Source organism: Rutidosis leptorrhynchoides, chromosome 10 (genome assembly GCF_046630445.1).
Source record: "Rutidosis leptorrhynchoides isolate AG116_Rl617_1_P2 chromosome 10, CSIRO_AGI_Rlap_v1, whole genome shotgun sequence".
NCBI lineage: Eukaryota > Viridiplantae > Streptophyta > Magnoliopsida > Asterales > Asteraceae > Rutidosis > Rutidosis leptorrhynchoides.
Window position 1 is genome coordinate 148,796,331 of NC_092342.1, and position 10,787 is coordinate 148,807,117.

Consider the following 10,787-nt stretch of genomic DNA (forward strand, 5'->3'; position numbering starts at 1 on the left):
AAAAGTTATTATATTATTATTATTATAAATATCATTAATAATATTAATACTTCTAATATTATTATTATTATTTCTATTATTAATAATCTGTATTATTAGTATAATTATTATTAATTAGTATTATTATTATTATTAATACTATATTTATATCTATATCTATATTATTTATAAATCACAATCTATTATATGAATTATAATCTATTATAGATTAGTATATTTGATGTCATGAATTATAGGAAGATATGTATGATTCTGTTTAGCATAGCTTTCAAACTATTCTTAATTGATTCTTCAATCTATAATTTCATACAATCCATAAATCAGCCACAGGAACTATCCAAATTCAATTATGGATCGATATTAAAGTTATTTTATATTTATATATTCTTATCTGCTTTACAAAATTTGTTCTTTACTTCCTGGCTCATCTCAAACCACCATTTTCATTATTTCTCCAATCATCACATCCATTGAACTCTCCTCACCAACACCGACACCACAACAGCTGCTACAAAATGAGTTTCCATTTTTACAATCAATCTAATAAACCTTCATACTATTATAAATTCTCCTTCTGTTGGAGGTTAGAATCAAACGAGAAATAGCAGGCATCTACTGTTATGTTTCTTCCTTCTGTTTCTTCTTATTGAACGAGGTCACCTAACTTTCGCCATCACTATTATGCTGCCATTGCAAATTTAAATATCTGATTTCTATTTTTGTTGGAGTCGAATAAGTACACTACCACAACTTCACGACTAATATATATATATATATATATATATATATATATATATATATATATATATATATATATATATATATATATATATATATATATATATGTATATATTTTCGGATCAATCAACACAACCACCCAAGACCAAGCCTTTTTGATAATTACGTATGCTCTTCTTTTCTTTTTCTCTATTATGGTCGACATTCCACCAGCATGTAACACCATCTCATAAACCACTTGCAAGATTTTTTTCTTGAATTCTAAAATCCTACTTATAAATAAACCAAAACCTTCGCAAGCAACATCCTTCATCACTTCATTATAGTTATTGCTACTACTGTGCGGTATACTATCTATCTCTACTCATCTCGACAGCCATCACCACAACACTCTCATATGTGTACTATGGCCGTATTTTTTTTACTTCACTTCTGCTCTCAGATATAAATAAACGTCATTACCTTTTAAGTATTCCTTCTCTCTCGCTTTCTCTATTGCATGGCATATTTTTTTTCTGTTGGCCGACAGTCCTCAAACTTCAACCCCATGATTCATTAGTGGGTATAAAAGGACATGTGGGTGAACTTTTGAATTCAACTAATCAAATAATGATACATGAAAACTGGACCGAAAATATGATATAAATATTATGGTGGGACGAGTTTATAAACATGGCCGACACTTTACATGTTAAGTATCATTTATTTTTTTTATTTATTTTTTTTTCTTCAAAGTTGATGTCATGATGTACTAGTGGATTTGTGGGTTAGTGGGACTAGTACTTGAAATGGCCGACCCAAAAGAGTCACCTAGATGACGTTGTAATATATTTTTTTTATGATGAAGTTATAGAGATGGTGGAAGATGATGGATGATTGATAATAATAGTTTGATATGATGCGGTATTGCTTTTATCCCTACATCTCGGACGACAGAACTCGCCATTAAAAGTGAGCTAATCGACCCTGTGTAAATCAGTAAGGGGTTTATAGTACTAGGCTGGATTATTTGATACTAGGGCTGTGATTAGTGAGGTTGGGCCACTAGTTGTAACATGGGCAGTATTTTTTTTTAGGATGAACAAATATAGATGATGATATTGATATCAATGTTAGAATAAAAGGGATGATGATGATACCCGATAATTATGATGATCACGATGATGCTGTAATGATTATATTTATGTTTGATGATGAGGATGATGATGATAACATTTAGATGAGCTGTAAAGGGTGCTGCTACTATCGTTTTTCTAATCTGTGGAGCCAAACTTCACGAAATAACCAAACAGGCTGTTAAGGTGCTGCATTTTGGGCCGTTAAATTTTTGGTTAGAATTGGGCCGTGTATTATGAGCAGTTGGGCCAAAAATTTCATTAGGCTATTGGCATAACTCACAAAACCCAAATTTTGGTTTAAATGAATTCAAGTGCAGAGTAAATCAAGAAAGTAGGTAACAGTAGGATGGTTTGGCATAACTATAATGCATGAAACGAGGTTGAGTCCGGTGCAACTCTTATCGCCATAGACGATCAAAGGTTCACCATTCTCGATAGGAATTTAGATTGCGTTAAGATCACAAAGGATGTGAGATTTCGTTTTGCCTAGCCAATTCATGCCAATTATTACATCGAAGCTTCCTAGTTCCATGGGTATCAAGTCAATTTCAAACTCATTACCCAAAATGTTTAATGTACACCCCCGGTAATATATGTCGGCACTCAATAGTTTTCCGTTGGCCATTTCAATGGTATAAGTGGTATCTAGTAGAAGTTGTAGAGTGTTAAAAGAATGAGTCAAAGTCTTGGATACAAAACTCTTATCGGCACCCGAATCGAATAAACAAGTAACATAAGTGTTGTTGAGGAGAAACGTACCCGTGACTAATTCATTTTCATCTCGGGCTTCCTCGGTGTTGATGTTGAAAGCTCGACCGCGTGTGTTGGGGTTGGCTTTCTTCTTGGGACATGCATTTTTAAAATGACCCGTTTGGCCACATTCATAACAAGTACCCGATTTTGGTGCATTGGGCACCTTTTGAGCGACGGGGGCGGCACTTCTACAATCGTTGGCCACATGACCACCCCTTTGGCACCGATGGAAAAATAGATTGCTACATTCACCATAGTGGTGTTTGTGGCATTTGTTGCATTTGTTGCAAAAGGGTTTATTTCCGCCATAACTTTTCTTGGCGTCGGAGGTGAAAGGCTTTTTGGTGAAGTTGTTGTTGTAGCTGTTGCTTGATTGGGGGGCTTCCCATTTTCTTTTGTTACCGCCCGATTTATCCTCGGCCTTAGGTGCCGGAACTATGATTTCATCAACCGTTTCGATCAATTGGCGGGCCATGTTTAAAGCTTGTTGTAGGTTAGCGGGTTTGGATGACATCACTCCTTGTTTGATGCTCTTTGGAAGACCATCCATATAGAGTTCAACCCTTTGAGATTTGGGGTTCACGAGGTTGGGACACATCAAGGATAGCTCGGCGTATCGTTGATTGTAGGCCTTGAGATCGTTTCCGACCGCCTTTAAAGTTCTTAGCTCTTGTTCGAGCTTTCGGGATTCTTCACGAGGGAAAAATTCGACGATCATCCTTTCCCTTAAATCGGCCCAAGAGAGGGCGTGAGCTTCGTCGGTACCCACCGATTGTACATACGTGTTCCACCACGTGAGGACGATACCGACAAAGGTGTGGGTGGAATATTTGACTTTATCTTGGTCTCGACAACCGCTTATGCTAAAAACGGCTTCCGTTTGTTCGAACCATCGAGTGAGTACAACCGGTCCCCTGGTTCCATCAAAAGTGTGAGGTTTGCACCCCATGAAGGCTTTGTAGGAGCACCCTTCGCTTGAGTTACCGGCCCCTTGATTGTTGTTGTTGTGGTTGTTGTTATTGTTGGAGAAGTGATCGGCCATGGCCGCTTCCACGGAGGTGGCTATCATTCGTTGTAGAGCTTGTTCGGGAGTCTCATGGCGTGGCACACGACGAGGAGGCATTGTTCCTTCAAAACACAAGAAAACCGTTGATTAGTATTCTTAATAATACTAACCATGATATGGAATAAGGATAGAGAGAAATTTTCCTTGACTCGCCTTAAATTCTTTATGTCATAATGTCGGAATGTTCATATGAGTCACCGTAATATAATCCCGAAAATTATATTACCCTAATTCATATGTGCATTCGACACTAATTCATATAGTCAAGGTGGCGCGTCAATTAAATCAAGTAACGTGAGATTAAGATTGAATAAGAATTAGATATGATAGACGAGTTCGAGTATAATGCACAAGTAGTCAAGTAATCCTTACTTCAAGTCTATATGCCGGTTGTAGTCTAGACTCACCAATGTATCCTATGACTCGGGGTCGACACTAATGGACTCTAAATCCCTACAACCAACGCTCTGATACCATTTGTAGCGACCCAACCAAATCATGTTTGACGGCGCTGACTACTTAGGTCCCATTACGTGGTCATAAGTCTTTAACATGACGTTTGACCAAAATATGTCGCATTTATTTCATAAGTAAAAGGATGTTTCAAGTTTGCAAATGTAGTTCAAAAGACTAGTTACATTACAATGTTTAACGTACGAATGAAACCCTTGCGACACAATTTAAAGTAGTCAAAAGACGCTCCAACTATGCATGTATACTCAACATCCAAGCAAGTATCAAAAAGAGTGCGGAAGCATGTATCAAGTAGCGTTAAAGGACCTGAGAAAACATATAGAAAACTGTCAACGAAAACGTTGGTGAAATCATAGGTGTTTTAGTAAACGTTGCATTTGAACCACAAGATTTAATATAATATGATTATCAAAATCATTTGCATTCCAAAGTTGTTAATTGTTTCGTGGGCACCCAATTATCAAACTTAACTGTTTTGCACCCTTTGCGTAGTGTTAGAACATACACTAGACCCGAAAATATATTTCATCCGCTATCGGTAGCGAACCGTCCGAATGAGGCTCGTCAAGCCCATGTGATCACATAATATAAGTTCACGTTTACACCCTGCAAGTGTAACTAATGATAATTGAATTGAGGATTTTCGTTCAAACCCGTACGTGGAATGTTCGTTTTCGTACTTGTGTTCAAGTGTAAAAGTATGATACGTATATGTTTCTCATCCCATAGTTTAAAGCATAAAAGTTGTTTGAAAGGTGGGACTATGATCTCACCTTGAGTGCACGTATGAAAAGTACTTCACAAAGTAACGTGTGCGAAGGATAATGCTAGTCTTGACATAAACAAATAGGTCGTATCAATAACGGTAAACACGATAGGTCAAAGATGTTCAATTAGTCCTATGGCTCGTTACGACTCGATTATGTAGCATGTGAATCAAATTGTCAAGTTTCATGCAAGATACAAGAATAGAAACAAGTTAGGAAGGTTGCATAATCATTTGGTTAAGTTTGACAAAAAGTCAAACTTTGGTCGGTCAAAGTCAACGAAAAAGTCAACACGTTCGGGTCGGGTCCCGAACTATTTTTCTGAGGTTTTTATTCATATATAAGCATGTTAGAACAAGTCTCATGTGAATCGGAGGTCCATAGTGTGCCAAACATTTTTCTTATTTTGACCAAGGAGGTCAGAACCTGGATACGTTATATGTCGCGCCGCGACCCAGGATGGCCGCGCTGCGGCGATCAACGGTTGCTGGTACCTGGTCAGGCTCAATTGTCCAAGTCTCAAATCAAACTTCATTTTCACATAAATCACAAACCGTAAACTCTTACGACATGCATTTATATCGTTGGAAAGCTAATTTGACAAAGAACACAACTAAATACATTTCACCAACCAAAAACGTTAATTGTAACAATCGGCTTTCCAAAATAAATGATCAATTAATGCACACATTTAATACTCACATTTGATAAGTGAACATGTATGATTCGGGCATTTAATGCATACATACAACACGCCGTTTTGTAGGTAATCGAGCATACAATCCAACTAACTACTTACTAACAATAATTCATGGCATTCAATGCATCAAATATTCATTTCAAGCTTATCAAACCCTAACCCAAATTTACCAAAATCACTAATCAAGTTTATGGAGTTTTCTCAAGCAACCTACACATCAAATTGAAGCTAGTGATGTTAGGAACACATTTAATACATGCATTTATAACATTTAACATCATTCAAACAACCAAATCACTAAATCAAACACACCAAAGTTTATGTTCATGCTAGTTACTTCAAATAACAAAATTGAACATATAAATCATATATTCATGTTAGACTTAAGCCATTGACACTAATTAACAACTTTATAAGTTAAAAACATCAAGAACATAAAATCTAGTGATTTTAGAAAGTTACCCAAATATAATGAAATCGGTATGGAATCGAAGAGGAAGTTGCAAGGATTCCAAATATGTAATTTGTTTTGCAAGACACCCGCTAGCTTGAATTTAGATGATGATTCTTTGTTTGAAGATTTGAGAGAAAAATGGGAAGTATAGAAAGAAAAGGAAAATGAAATGGAAAAGAAAGAGGAGGTGGGTTGACTAGTCAAATGCTAGTCACCTCTTTGGCACTTTGGCGAAACTAGTCCCTCGAGTTTGGTTGCGGGTGCGTGAATTACCTAAACGAGATATTTTTAAAACGCGTATTAACGGGAGATGTTATAAACATTTAACGGAATTTAAATAGTTAAACGGAAAAGTAAACGGAAAAAGGCGGGATGTTATAGATTGGTTGATTCATTCTGGTGACACTGCTTTCGGAGTTAGGTGAACATCCAAGTCAGAATAGCTATCGGGTTCCGAAGAACTTGAACTAGTGACGAGTTCCATTTCGTACGATTGAGTAAAGGATTTTTCGATATGAAATGATTTTCTGGCTATCGGATGGTATTCTAATTTACATAGAATATCTATATCTATATAGAACAAAAGATTTCGTAGATTACGGAGGGATTTACAGAATATGTCAGATAAAGTTTACAGTAGCAGATACGCAAAGATATGAATTAGCAGATATGCTAAGATATGAATTTTGTCTATACACTAATCATGCAATCAATGCAATAAGATGTGTCTAGACTAAAGATGATAAGCAAGTGATTCCCTAAGAATGATAAGCAGGTAATTTTCGACACGAAATGATAAGCAAAACTTTTGACATGCAGACACGGTCGAAGTCCAGACTCACTAATGCATCTAAACAACTATCAGTTAGACACACTAATGCAAGACCTGGTTCGCTAAGACCTCCGCTCTGATACCACCTGTAGTAACCCGTCCTAATCCATTTGGACGAAGTCTTCAACAGTTGGTCCCATTGCGAGGTTCTGACCTCTATATGCCATGAACGACTCCATGTAATATGAGCAAATGCACAGCGGAAGATTTCTTTCGTACCTGAGAATAAACATGCTTTAAAGTGTCAACCAAAAGGTTGGTGAGTTCATAAGTTTATCATAAAATAATAAAATTCATCATTTTGATAGACCACAAGATTTAAATCCTGCATGGTACAAATGGGCCCGAATCCTATACCCACCTGTAATGTACATGCGATATCTTTTAAATACAGTACACCTTTCTCGTGTACGAAACCATTTTCATAAATCATAGTAACCTTACACATATCTTATGTACAAAAATAACATACACATAACCTGTGTATAAAAGCATTCTCTCGATATATAACATTCACATCAACTGGTGGCAATTATCATGTCCACATAATTCAATAGTGGCAATTATCATGTCCACATAATTCAATGGTGGCAATTATCATGTCCACATAATTCAATGGTGGCAATTATCATGTCCACATAATTCAATAATAATCCGCAGAACTTATGTCTGCATAATAATTCTTTCGAGGAATGTTTTGCTTGTGTCTATCTCGTCAAACATTTATAAAAGTATTTCATGTATTCGCAGTTCAAACTATATTTCAAAAGCATTTAATAAAGCAGTTGTAAAAATAGCGCATGTATTCTCAGTTCCAAAAATGTAAAGAGTAAAAGGGAATCAAATGAAACTCATGAATATAAATATTGTAAAACAGTTATTAAAACGTTGCATGTATTCTCAGCCCAAAAATGTAAAGAGTAAAAGGGATCATATGAAACTCACCATACTGTATTTTGTAGTAAAAATACATATGACGACATTGAACAAGTGTAGGTTTGGCCTCGGATTCACGAACCTATATTTAATCATGTATATTAATACATGTAACGGTAATCGAAAGAATATATATATTATTAGTGATTTTATTTGTTATTTTATATCAGGTGTGTTATTAATAACTTAATTATATATATATATATATATATATATATATATATATATATATATATATATATATATATATATATATATATATAAATTTTATGTACCTTAAATAATTGATATTTATTATAACTAATGATAATATAGTTATGTCATATATATTAATTATAGTTTTATATAACTAACCTTTTCTTGATAAAATAATATTAGTAATAATAAATAAAAAGTTGTATTATTTTATAATAATAATAATGATAATACTTAAAATAGTTATAGTAATAAAAATAGTTTTAATGATAATAAAATGATAACTTAAATAATACTAATAATAATAATGATAAAAATATTAATTTTTAAATAAAAATAAATAATTTTAATAAAAATGATAAAAGTAATTATTAGTAATGATAATATTAATAATGATAGTTTTAATAATAATAATAATAATAATAATAATAATAATAATAATAATAATAATAATAATAATAATAATAATAATAATAATAACAATAAAAATACTTATAATAATAATAATAATAATGATGATGATAATCTAATAAAAATAACAGTAAAAACTACCTTTAAGGAAACAAGCTAAAAATAAATGCCACTGCACGGGCTCGAACTCGCGACCCCTTGCTCACCTGCAAACCCCTTAACCAATCCACTGTTAGTAATTTCTGTTTTAATATCCAACTCAAATCTATTTAATCTATATTAAAGATCCATATCACAAGCCCATGTTTATCTCGGCCCAACACCTCAAGTTCTGACAACGGCTCAAGCCCAGCTTATAAATAAAAAAAAAGACCAGTCGCGCCTAGGCCTGGTTTCGAACCCAGGACCTCTCAATTAAACACAATCCCCTCAACCATTACACTGCCTTGCGTCTTTCTATTTTATCTTGGATTTTATATTTACTTATTATGTTTTGGTTTTCTTACTTCTTCATCTTCTACAAACTTAATTTAGTCGGTGATCAAATACTAATCATAATATCATACGCCATTCAACAACATCCTTGAAAGCACCTCAGCTTATCATCTTCAATATTTAACATCATCATCGTTTCCATAACATCACAGAATCTTTATCGAATTGTTATTAACATCATAATCCTCACTAATCGTCAACATAACCTAATTAACATATTCATCTCATCATCGTTACCTATTATTCTACTATTATCATCAATATCATCATCACCTTCATAAATTATTAACGAATAATTATCATCAAATCTTATACCATAATTGATTCAAGATGTTCAAGCGTGGGTTACGGTTATACAACAGAAGTAAAAGCAGGAGATAAATGATTCGGCCAAAAAGAAAATGACCCTAAAGCTCGACAGGAAATCAACATGGACCAAAAAGAAAAATAACGGCCCAATAGGAAAGGAAAAGAGACAGCCCAACAAAAGGAAAGAAAATTTGTGGCCTTTGTGTATCTGTAACCAAATTGTGAAAGGCAGAAAGTACGCGTATATCCATCATGCTTTCATCATCAACACTTCATTATCCACTATCTATTATCATAAGTGTATTGGACAGTTTCCAACTAATATGACAACTTTACAGCTCAACTCTTATCTTTAAGATCATGTGGTGTAATTCTTTTGAGAAAAAAATATATAACATAATTAAATAGTTCACATACTCAATTACTCACACCCTTTCCTATTTGTCGACTGGTATTGCTATTATTCTCGTCCACTTCAAATCATGCAATAGCAATAGTTACATTAGCGTGGTAGTTTGGAATGATTAACATCAACCATAAACAGTCGGGCAGCAGCAGGTGTGTTTACAATTAAAAAAAAGAAGAGAGAGAGGTATGGCGAAAATAATTGGTGGTGTTGTGGTATGTGACAGAAACAAAAGAAGAACACGCAGTAGCCGAATGGTTAATCTTTGGTGATTTTTGGTGGTTTCGTGTGCTGATCGACAGAAACAGTAAAAGGTGCAGTAGTATACGCAGGTTTATGTTTGAAAACACAAGTGAGGTTTAAGTTTTTGTTATGATTAATCATGAGAAGATACTGGCAACAATATGGTACTCGATACCTACAAGAAGAAGTATATATCTATAAATATAAGTGTATGTATGTGTGTTTGTTTTAGTGAATATCGAATAGCAATTAGGTAGTAAACCGGCTGTTGTAAATCGAATATGGAAACAGTGAGAATGACGATGATGATGATGTTTAAATGGGTTTGAGTAGTGTTGTTGAAGTGTTGTTAGTTTTTGGTGGGTTAATGAAGATGGTAAAGTGGTTTAGTTTACGTCATGATTCGATGGTGATTCATTGGAGTTGATCAACGTGGTGACAAATAGAGGATGGTGGTCACAGTGGTTATGATCCGAAAATAAAAGGTGTCATGAACTAAAGGGGTGTTGGGTTGGTGTTTGATGGTGGCGTGTGTTAAAAAAATGGTATTCGACATAAAAGATGAAAGGAAAGAAGACCTAGTGTGGTATTCCTCTATATGTGGAAATGTTAGTGTATTTATCTAGGTAATATATATATATATATATATATATATATATATATATATATATATATATATATATATATATATATATATATATATATAAAGAAAAAGATAGAAGGAAAGAGATAGGTAACAGAAAGTTGTTTGTGATGGAACTAGACACAGTAAAAGAGAGTGATGGTTGTAATTGATACTGAGATTGTAATGTCAATTGAGTTGATCCAGAATACAGTTTAATCGATTGTTTTGTAGTTTAAAAGAGTGGATAGAATTCATTTGATCATAA